The sequence below is a fragment of the Pelodiscus sinensis genome, chromosome 3, assembly GCF_049634645.1.
Source record: "Pelodiscus sinensis isolate JC-2024 chromosome 3, ASM4963464v1, whole genome shotgun sequence".
Taxonomy (NCBI): Eukaryota; Metazoa; Chordata; order Testudines; family Trionychidae; genus Pelodiscus; species Pelodiscus sinensis.
The window spans coordinates 46,585,858-46,597,836 of NC_134713.1; positions in this window are offsets into that span (position 1 = coordinate 46,585,858).

An 11,979-nucleotide genomic window follows, 5' to 3' on the forward strand; every position below is an offset into this window, starting at 1 on the left:
ATGACTAACATAGTGAATGCTAGTGGGAAGGGGGTAGGTTTAGAAGATAAAATAAAAAAAAGAACAAGTTAAAAATCACCTAGAATAGTTAGATGCCTGCAAGACACCAGGGCCTGATGAAATGCATCCTAGAATATTCAAGGAGCTGATAGAGGAGGTATCTGAGCCTCTAGCTATAATCTTTGGAAAATCATAGGAGACAGGAGACATTCCAGAAGACTGGAAAAGGGCAAATATAGTGCCCATTTATAAAAAGGGAAATAAGAATAACACAGGAAACTATAGACCAGTTAGTTTAACTTCTGTGCCAGGGAAGATAATGGAGCAAGTAATTAAGGAAATCATCTGTAAACACTTGGAAGGTGGCAAGGTGATAGGGAACAGCCAGCATGGATTTGTAAAGAATAAATCATGTCAAACCAATCTGATAGCTTTCTTTGATAGGATAACGAGTCTTGTGGATAAGGGAGAAGCCGTGGATGTGGTATACCTAGACTTTAGTAAGGCGTTTGATACGGTCTCACATGATATTCTTATCAATAAACTAGGCAAATACAACTTAGATGGTGGGTGCATAATTGGCTGGATAACCATACTCAGAGAGTAGTTATTAATGGTTCACAATCTTGCTGGAAAGGTATAACTAGCGGGGTTCCGCAGGGGTCTGTTTTGGGACCAGCTCTGTTCAATATCTTCATCAACGATTTTGATATTGGAATAGAAAGTATGCTTATTAAGCTTGCAGATGATACCAAGCTGGGACTGATCTAGAGGATAGGGTCATAATTCGAAATGATCTGGACAAGTTTAATAAAGACAAATGTAAAGTGCTCCACTTAGGAAAGAACAATCAGTTTCACATATACAGAATGAGAAGTGACTGTCTAGGAAGGAGTACGGCAGAAAGGGATCTAGGGGTTATAGTGGACCACAAGCTGAATATGAGTCAGCAATGTGATGCTGTTGCAAAGAAAGCAAACATGATTCTGGCATGCGTTAACAGGTGTGTTGTGAGCAAGACACGAGAAGTCATTCTTCCGCTCTACTCTGCACTGGTTAGGCCTCAGTTGGAGTATTGTGTCCAGTTCTGGGCACCGCATTTCAAGAAAGATGTGGAGAATTGGAGAGGGTCCAGAGAAGAGCAACAAGAATGATTAAAGGTCTAGAGAACATGACCTATGAAGGAAGGCTGAAAGAATTGTTTCTTTAGTTTAGAAAAGAGAAGACTGAGGGGGGACATGATAGCCGTTTTCAGGTATCTAAAAGGGTGTCATAAGAAGAAGGGAGAAAATTTGTTCATCTTGGCCTCTGAGGATAGAACAAGAAGCAATGGGCTTAAACTGCAGCAAGGGACGTTTAGGTTGGACATTAGGAAAAAGTTCCTGTCAGGGTGGTCAAACACTGGAATAAATTTTCCAGGGAGGTTGTGGAATCCCCATCTCTGGAGATATTTAAGAGTAGGTTAGATAAATGTCTATCAGGGATGGTCTAGACAGTAGTTCATCCTGCCATGAGGGAAGAGGACTGGACTCGATCTCTCGAGGTCCCTTCCAGTCCTGGTATTCTACGATTCTATGATCAGCCCCTGTAGTCACACATGCAAAATTCTGTATCCCATAACAATCCCTCTAGGCCCACAAACACATTTTCACAATCTAGTAATATTTTTTAGCCATCATGATCCACCCACTGTGGAAGCAACTGTGACTTTAACAGCTGAACACTCTTATGAGGTTTTCCAATAGCCCTTACCATTCCTTACCGATAAATATCCTGATTGAAAGGCATCAGTAAAGATAAATGTAAAACATACATGAGTTAGTTTGTGTTACACAACCCCCACCAATTACTCTGGTCCATGTAGAGGTCTGAAATATCCCGTGGGTTTCATGGGAATGCCTCACATAGGATGAACAATGGGATGAGGTAGGGAAACAACCCCAACACACAGAAATGTCAGCACTCCTCACTATTCTGAAAGTGGTTCCTCAGAGTCTCCCTGGGTATGTCTACACTGCCACCCTAGTTCGAACTAGGGTGGCTAATGTAGGCATTCAAACTTGCAAATGAAGCCTGGGATTTAAATATCCCGGGCTTTATTTGCATGTTCCTGGGCGCCGCCATTTTTAAATGTCCCATAGTTCGAACTACCTACTCACGGCTACACACAGCACGGACTAGGTAGTTCGAATTAAAGCTCTTAATTCGAACTTCCGTTACTCCTCATTGCAAATGCGGGGAGTTTAATTCGAACTACCTAGTCCGTGCCACGTGTAGCCGCGGGCAGATAGTTCGAACTGTGGGGCATTTAAAAATGGCAGCGCCCGGGAACATGAAAATAAAGCCTGGATATTTAAATCCTGGGCTTCATTTGCAAGTTCGAATGCCTACATTAGCCACCCTAGTTCGAACTAGGGTGGCAATGTAGACAAACCCCCTGATATTGATGGCCAGCCCAAGAGCTCTTCTGAAAGCACTAATGTCAGGCAGTTCAAACAGTGCATCCAGGCACTATGTCCCATTGTTCCACTCATGGGCAAACACTTCACTCTTAGGCTATGTCTACACTGCTGAGAAAAGTCGGAAAAAGTTACGCAAATTGCAAACCTCAATTTGCGTATCTTTTTCTGCTTTTTTTTTCCAAAGGAGGCTTTTCTAAAATTTGGCCCATCTACACGATTTAAAAAAAAAAAACAGATTTCAAAAAAACCTCTTCTTTCAGAACATTCGTTATTTTACTCACTGAGAGGAATACAGGGATGCTGAAAGAAACTGTTCCGAAAAAGCAGACACATTCCTTGGATGTGGTAGAGCTTTTCCGGTATCCCAGAAAAGCTCTGCAATCTAGACATAGTCTCAGTCTCACACAAATTATGTAAATAACAGCATGTGGCCATCCTCTTGAGCAGTGGTCCCCAAAGTGGTGCCTGCGGGCGCCATGGTGCCCTCCGAAACATCTGGGCTGCCCCCCCCCCCCCGTGTGCAGGATATGCGTGGCGCCGGCCCCGGGCGCGTGGCGCATGGGCGGTCCCTGCCCCGGGCACGCAGCACATGCGTGGTGCCGGCCCTGGGCTCGGCGCTTGGGTGGCCCCTACCCCCGGCGCGTGGCACATGTGCAGTACTGGCCCTTGGCTCAGGGAGCGTGGGCGGCCCCTGCCCTGGGTGCATAGCACATGCGCAGTGCCGGCCCTGAGCTCAGGGCGTGTGGGTGGCCCCAACGCCCGGGCGAGCGGAGCATGTGTGGTCCCACCCCCGGTCTCCCGGCACGTGAGTGGCCCCGCCCCTGGGCACCCGACAGCCATGAAAGGTTGGGGACCACTGCTCCTGAGGATATAAGCCTCAAAAAGGTCTAGACTGCCATAGAGACACCTCCCCCTAGCTTTCAATCTGCCAAAGGCACATTCAACACTCAAGTAGCATTGACTTAGCCTATTGCTAAACTGCTCCTTACTGATGTCCAGGTGCCCCATGTAAGGCTTCATGAGCCCTACATAACATAGGATCACTATGAGTCAGGGCTACTCAACACGTGACCCGTGGGCCACATCCTAGTTTGCTTGTGGCCCGCAGTGTGCTTTGGGTTTACGCACTCACCGCGCATTGTGCAGGTGGGATCCTTTGAACATCGCCTCCACTGGAAACATGCTCCACAATGGCGAGTCATATAATATAATGGTCTTCTGTTGATATGCATTTTAGTAGTTAAATTCCTGGACTGTCATTGCTCATTAAAAGTGCTGTCACATGGATGGAGATCGGGTAAATATTGCATTTTATTAATATCAGCAGAACTGACTTAAATGGGACCTTGTGTAGTCTTGCCTTAATATTTGTATTCATACCTGTCAGTGTGAAAGAAGCTATTTGCATATATATTTGCACATATAGTTGCGTGTATATGCAACCACACATAGGGTATGTCGTGAAATTCCTCATTCCACGAGGAGTAACGGCAGTTCGAACTAGGAAGCCTAGTTCGAACTACCTAGTTCGTGCCCCGTGTAGCCGCGCTGCGTGGGGTTTGAACCAGCGGGGTTTTAAAAATGCAAATGAAGCCCGGGAAATTCAAATCCTTCATTTGCAAGTGCGGTATGCCTACATTACCCTCCTAGTTCGAACTAGGAGGGTAGTGTAGACATACCCTTAGGTTGTGGCCCTCCACATGTGCTGTGAGTACCATTGTGGCCCTTGGGGCTTCCAAAGTTGAGTAGCCCTGCTATAGGCGTTTCCACATCCCCCACTGTAATTTTCTGGTCTGGAAAAATAATCCCAGCATGTACCCTTCTGAACAGGCCACTGTTCCTCAAGATGTGTGCATCGTGCACCTTTCCAGACAACCCTGCATTTATGTCTGTGAAACACCCTCAGTGATCCACAAGCACCTGAAGCACCACAGAGTACTCCTTACTCTGAGACAAGATGGCATGGCACTACAATGGGAACGTTTGTGCTAACAATTGCCTTGCCACAGTTTGGAAAGCCCATGTTAGTGAGGCCAGCCACTATGTCATTTGCATTTCCCCGAGTCACAGTTCTATGCAGCAAAATGTGATTTATTACCCTGCACACTTGCATAACTGTAGACTTCCCCACTCCATATTGATTTTCAACTGAATGGTAGCAATTGGCAGTCACCAGTTTCCATAAATCAACATTCATATGTTTCTCTACCGAGACAGCAGGTCTCACTTGGGCATCCTTGCACTGCAGTTCAGAGGCCAACTCATCACACAGTTCCAGGAAGGTTGCTTTATGCATCCAAAAGTTCTGTATCCACTGATCTTCATCTCACACCTGCCTGACAATATGATCCCACCACTCAGTGCTGGTTTCCCTATCCCAAAAGAGACGGTCTACAGTGCACAGCTGATCTGTGATAGCACTGCCAATTCATCAATGCTCCTCTCACTATTGTCATCTGCATTCAAGTTGTCCTCAAATATCAATTGCATAAATAGATCTGCTGCAAGGCATGATGTCTTAAGCACATTGAACACAACATGGGAGAGAATTACGGGATCCATTATTTCTCACAGCAGATGCTGGAGTTCACAAGGACTGTCATCAAGTGACATGAAAGTAAGCTGGGAGTGCTGGGAATCAAAGTGATGGCTGATAGGGTTTTTTCTCAGATTCCCAAAATACATAGCGCCATGATGTATGTTCCCACAATGCTTAGTGACTGAAGGTGATGCCAGTCACTGTGGGATGCTTACTCACACTGTTTTGCTCTGTCTATTGACAGGGTGCTAACAATGTGACTATGAAAGGTCAACAATGGGAGGCAGAAAAACTGTTTTGACCAGTTTTCCCTTTTGGGGAAATGCAATGAGGAGTAACGGTAATCCGAATTAGGGGCTTTAGTTCAAACTACCTAGCCCGTGCTGTGTGTAGCCGTGGGCAGGGAGTCTGAACTACGGGGCATTTAAAAATGGCGGCACCCGGGAACATGCAAATAAAGCCCAGGATATTTTAATCCCGGGCTTCATTTGCAAGTTTGAATGACTACATTAGCCACACTAGTTCGAACTAGGGTGTCATTGTAGACATACCCTTGGCGATTTTTGCATGTGGACAGCACTTTCATCACCAATCCTTCCCAGTGCAGACATAGCCATTCTCTGATCTTTACTTCTCACTGTCTGTTTACATAGCACAGATTACTTCCAAAATCCTGTTCCGGTAAGCAGTGGCTTCAAAAGAAAATTGTAATGTGTTCTCTGGAGGAAATTTCCCCTTTGATTATTCAAAATAGCGGTCATGAATCTAACAGGGGTATTTCATTACTATAATTACAATTCTCAGCAGTGGATTAAGACTATATTGGTTTTTAATCCACCAGTATTTGTTCCTATTATACATTTAAATGATTCTTTTCCATCACCAAAATAGAAAGAATCTATGTAGCACATACAAATGTAGATTACATGACACCAATGTTCTGCCTGCTTTTTCTCTTTCTCATAGTAACCTGATTTGAGGTACTGAACAGGAAACATGGATGTAGGGGTATATACTTATTCTGGGTCCTAGGCTTGCAGGAAGTGATTTGGCACAGAATCAACTACAATAGACCAACATCTGTTGCACACCAACTTTTTATTGCTCTGGTCTACTCCACCTGTAAGACCTTGTTCCAAAGGATACAGGGACCCTACCTGAATCCTGCCCTGATTTTTCTATTGTTGATTGTATGGGGCAGGAATATTTTATTCCAAATACATGTTTTGTTTTGGCTCTTTTTAACGTCAGTCTTCTTGCTTTTATAATCAGTTTATGTGACACTCCAAAGGTTTATATTTAGAGAGTTTCTTCATAGCTGGGTAATTAAAGCTTAGAAGAGCCCACTTAGCTTCAACCCTAACCACAAAATGGATCTACTCATGAGATACTCTAGAATCCAAACAGATGACATGTAAGAGCAGGTAGAAATATTTTGTCCACGGATATAACAAAATGTTGGTGCTGTGCTGATCAGTGAATATTACACTGAGTTATAATAAGTTAATAACAAATGACTCCTTGAAAAATAGAGCACTGTGCTTCCAGTACTTCAAGGAACTCTGTGACATACTGCCTAATTCAATGCCCGCTGAGGTCAATGGGAATTTACTTTAATTGATTAGGCCCAAAATCTAATTGTACTGTCCACTGGTCTCATCGGTTATTACAAGATGTTATGAGGTCTTTGCTATAGGTATAGCTAGAGCTACATCACCATTTGCATGTGTACCAACAAAACTACGGGGAGAAATTATTGCTATACTGTTCGAACATTTTGCATGTAACAATTTACATCAATACTTTAATGGATTTTCCTTTAGCAAATGAGAAAAGCAGATCACAGAGCAGTTTTGTATAACAGAAGTATATGCACACAGTCTTCTCTCTCAGTATATCTACAGTTCATTAAATAATGAACAACAAATAGGTGAGTCACTGACTCTAGCCTCTTTCTCTGTTCACTGAATATTTGCAGACTGTAATTTCTTTAAATATGTTTATAATTCAAAATTATGCCAGTGTTTTCAGGAAATTTGTTTTTACTCTAAGGATTGAATGGAAATGGTTCTCTGTAAATATCAGTATTTCTTAGTCAATATGTGCTGATCATTTGTGATTAGTTACACATGTCACATGATTTTCTTTCCCCTAATTAGCTGAAGGCCAAAATACTTGGGTAGATGGAATTATTTTGAAATAAGAGGCCTCCAGCCCTTCCCACAGGTGCCCTGATGGCCACTCAATCCACATGCATCAAAACTCTGAAGTCCCGCTTCCCCTGAAGCCCTTAAAGCTGCAGCCACAGGGGAAAGAGCTTGTGGCTCATGGCAGCCCTGACAGACCTGAGCCACACAGCAGCTTCCAGACCAGCATGTTTGGCCAGCATGAGCAACCCTGTTGTTCCCACTGAGCCCTCCCCTACTCCTAGGGAGATGGCAACTAGCTCCCAGGATCCTGCCCAGGGCCAGAAGAGGTGTACATCTTCCTGGTCTGGTGCAGAGATCCTGGACCTCATTGAGGTCTGGGGAGAGGAGGTAAACCTCCAGGATCCATGTTGCCTATGTTGATGACTCTACACAGCAGGACGGTGTTGATGGCCCTTATCACCGGTGGAAGGAGACAAACAAACAGAGAATCACAAGGTTGCCAGGGCCCTTGGGAGGCCGCTGAGCCCAACACCCCTCGCCCCCACCCGTACACACCAGGAGCAACCCCGACTTGCCGCATCCACCCTCAGGGCTTTGTGAAGGCATGACTGAAAAACCTCCCAGGGTTGACTTCCACCACCACAACCACCGCCACCACCACTCTTCCCTAGGGAACCCCACTCCAGCAGTTCAATTCTCCCTACTCCTGGGACAACAGCATGAGAGCACCATACATGCATGACCATGGCCCCTACTGTTGAACTCCCCATGCTGAACTGGTTCCCAATGAATTGGTAGGTGCCCAGCATGGCGAGCTTCCGGATGGCAATGGCTACCTGCTTCTGGAAGGGGGATGGTGGGTCTCATATTGGTATCCGATTGCTGGAGAGCAGGGGCGAGCGTACAGAAATTCTGGAGCTACTGCTGGTTACCCTGCTGCTCCAGGACAATCCAGTCCCACCAGGCGGAGCTGGTGTCCAGTCACCAGAATAGGCTGTGCATGATGTGCAGAGGAGAAAAGGAGGGGTTGAGCAGTACCTGGAGAGAGGTGAGGAATTGCCCCACAAGGAGCTGGAGGTCCTGTCCTGCAGGGCTAGGAAGGCAGCCCACAGAAACTGCAGCAGGAGGTGCACCAAAACATATAAGAGCCATCTACTGCTGGGAGGCAGGTCCAGCTCCATGGAAGAAGTGCTGAGGTGTCCACAAGGGCAACCACAGCAGGCAAAGTAAAGGCTTTGCTGACCTCAGTGAAGTAGCAAAGGAGACGAGCTTGAGACATGGCTGTACAGGGGGGTTCCTTTAAGCTCAGATAGCCTCAGGCAGCAGCTCCAGGAAGTGAGTGCTGTCCTGATGCCCTGCCTGAAGTGTTTCCAGGTGGCCTTAAATGTGATTCAGCATCCAATGAGTGTGGATGCTCTTTTTTGAAATAGCTCAGCTCTATTTTGATAGGCATTTGCTGTGTAGACACACTGTTTCGAAATAAGCTATTTCAGAGTATTTCCTCCAAAACAGCTTATTCCAAAATAACATCCAGTGTAGAAGTGCCCTATGTTATAGATTCGGCACTATATTTGCCCTTTTCCTGTCCTCTGGAATCTCTTCCATGACTTTTGAAGATAATCCCTAGTGGCTCAGTTGTCTCCTCAGTCAAGGAATCTATCTCTCTCTTTTTTGAACCATGTTACAATTCTAGCATCCTCTGACAAGGAGTTCCACAGGTTGACTGCGTGCTAAATGAAGAAAAACTTCCTTGTTTGTTTTAAACTTGCTGCATATTAATTTCATTTGTGACCTCTAGTTCTTTTATTATGGGAATAAGTAAATAACTTTTCCTTATTCACTTTTTCCATGCCAGTCATGATTGTATAGACCTCTATCATATCCCCCCGTAGTCTTTTCTTTTCTAAGTTGAAAAGTCAAAGTCTTTTTAATCGCTCTTCATATGGGAGTAACGTTAGTTCGAACCAAGGGGTTTGATTCGAACTAACACGTCCAGGTGCGCACGTCCTGGTTCAAATCAGCTGTTGAGCAGAACAATGCGTGGGCGAGATTTCGCTAATGAAGCCCGGGATATTTAAATCCCCACTTCATTCGCAATTTCGGTCGGCTACATTTGCATCCCTAGCTCAAACTAGGGAGCAAATGTATACGTACCCTTAGACAACATCTAAATTCATTTCAAGGCTATTGAAAATAGTACAAAGACTAAGAACTAAAGACTGTGCTGAAGTTGCTGAAAATATATTGAAGCGCGAACAAAAGGAAAAGTCATAACAGGAAAATGACAAAATGCTAGTACACGATCAAAGGACCAAATTCTCATCTGGCTCAGAAAGTTAGATATGGTGATGTGCATAGCCATCAGTGAGTGGGTTGCAGCCCCTTGATTCTGTGCATTGGCATAAGCAAAAGCTGCTGAAAACTAACTGTAACTCACACCACAGACAGAAGATGACCTTACAACACTGGAGAATTAGTTTTAGTGGAGATCCACTTTGCCACACTGCCAACATCACCTGCTTTCCTTTCTCCCAAGTATAGAGGGAAGCTGGCACAATCATCACAAAGTGGATTCAGTGCACAGAGAGTATAGTCAAGACACCTATTCTTTCTGTTTCCGTTTCCCTATTACTAAAATGGACCCAAGCATCTTCCCAGAGCTTGCATCCTGAAACTCCTCCTGGACCCCAATTTCCCACCCTGAGCTAAGCCCGGAGCCCCTTCCACACTCCAAACCCCTTGGCCCAAGACCAGAACCTGCACTCCAACTGCCTACCCCACTTTGTGAAAGTGAGTGACTATGGGGGAGGAAGAGAGATGGAGAGAACAGAGTGAGGTCTTGGAGAAGGGGTGGAGCAGGGCCAGGGCCTCAAAGAAGGGGCAGGAAGGAAGCGGGTCAAGTGTATTTGGGTTTGAGGTAGATCTTACATTGCACTTAAATTGAAGAGTGATCTTTTGGAGATAACTGCTGTAAATGGAGGCTACAAACTTCCCTTGTGACTTTTTTGAGACAGGAAGAAAACATTTTGAGAGAACTGACAATGTAAGACCTCTGAAAATGCGAGAGGCAAATACCCTGCCAACTCTGAATAATGTTTCTGCCTGAATTAAAACTGTGTTTTCTTAGAAAATCCAATTGTGGATCTTCTCCTTCTCTGTATTAGATGGAGAGAGCAAAAGGCAACAAAAGGCACATCTCTGAGATGTGTTTATAGTAAAAACAAGAAGTTTATTTAACAGAGACTTTAATAATTACATAAAACCATTGGTAACAGAAGACCAAGTAGTTACATAAAAATAAACCATTCACACACATTCTAGAACCTAGTATTTGTCATCAATGGGGTTTTTTTCAGCCAGGTAGACTTTAATCTCTTTACCATTTTATAATTCATGCTCTCGGCTTGTCCCCTCAGAACAGGATACAGACTTTAGTTGTGTTCATATAGTTATGGTCCAAAAGTCCACTTTCTTCACTTGTAAACAGGTCTTTCTCCTCTGGGATTATTTCTTCATGAAAATTCACTTTCTGAAAGATTTCACAATCCCTTCATTAGCATTTGGCTCAGATTATAAATGGGCATCCATTGTAAACCATATAATACTGTCACATTACCGAATTGGAGGGAAGCAGCCAGATCGCTGCTGCACCCCTAGGTGGGGGTGTTGGCCCCAGAAATCTGTATGAAAGGGAGCTATGTGGGGTATTGAATGGGAGATTATTGTTTGTTGATCTTATGTACGCTATTTGTGTGAGTGTATAATGTCTATGTGTGTGGGTAGGAATCTGTAATCTGTGTGGAAGCTGAATATTTCTGTGAATGTGGTTAAGCATGGCTATGGACAGGCTGAGTAGCAAAGCCCGGTGGAACAATGACTCTCAATAGGCTATGGACACACCCAAAGAATGGGATTTGTCACCTGAGGGCAGCCAGCAGGAAACATAGAGATTGGCCTCTGACCAGGTGACTTGCTGCATACAAGAAGAGGCCAGGAAGGGAATAAAAGAGGCCATGTGGTTGATGCCATTTTGTTCTCAGCTCAGCACTTCATCCCAGAGGCAGCACTGCAGGGATCGAAGAGCCTGGAAGACCTGTGAACCCATCCTGATGATAGGATGTGCAATAAGAACTTTTAAAACAGCAGCTGTAACATCTCTGCTAGAGCCTGCATCGAGGACTGGGAGATTCGGTGCATGTAACGTACTGTACTTTAATAACCTTACTCTCATGCTTTTCTTTCTTGTGATAATAAACCTTTAGTTATAGATTCTAAAGGATTGGCCCAGAGTGATTTGTGGGTAAGATCCAGAGGGTAAATTGACCAGGGATCTGTGGCTGGTTTCTTGGAACCGGACAGAACTTGTTCGGGGTTGGTGGGATTGGGTGCTAGGACCCCCCCCCCCCATCTGTGTATGAGGCCCGGGGCCATCTGGGGCACGGATATTGCTGGGATGTCAGAGGGGTTTGCTCGGGAGGCTTCAGGCAGGCAGCTGAAGCGCTCTGTGGGACTGGTTTGTGGCCTGTGTGGAGAGGTCACCAATTGGGGGCTGTAAGTAGCCCCGGATTTGAGCAATTCGCCCTGAGCGGACGCCCTCAGCTGTGCCCAGACACGGCCTGGTCTGTCACAAATACTCACTTTACATGTAGCCAGTCAGATAAATATTTCTTGTTGCATGAAAGAAATCTGTACCTCCCATTCTGGTGACCAGCCCCAAATCACAGATGTGAAGAACATAATTTTCAGTATATGTACATCACTACTTATATAATATCCATATATACATTTCACAGTGACCTGGGAACAGGTGTGACACAGGCTTTCGGAA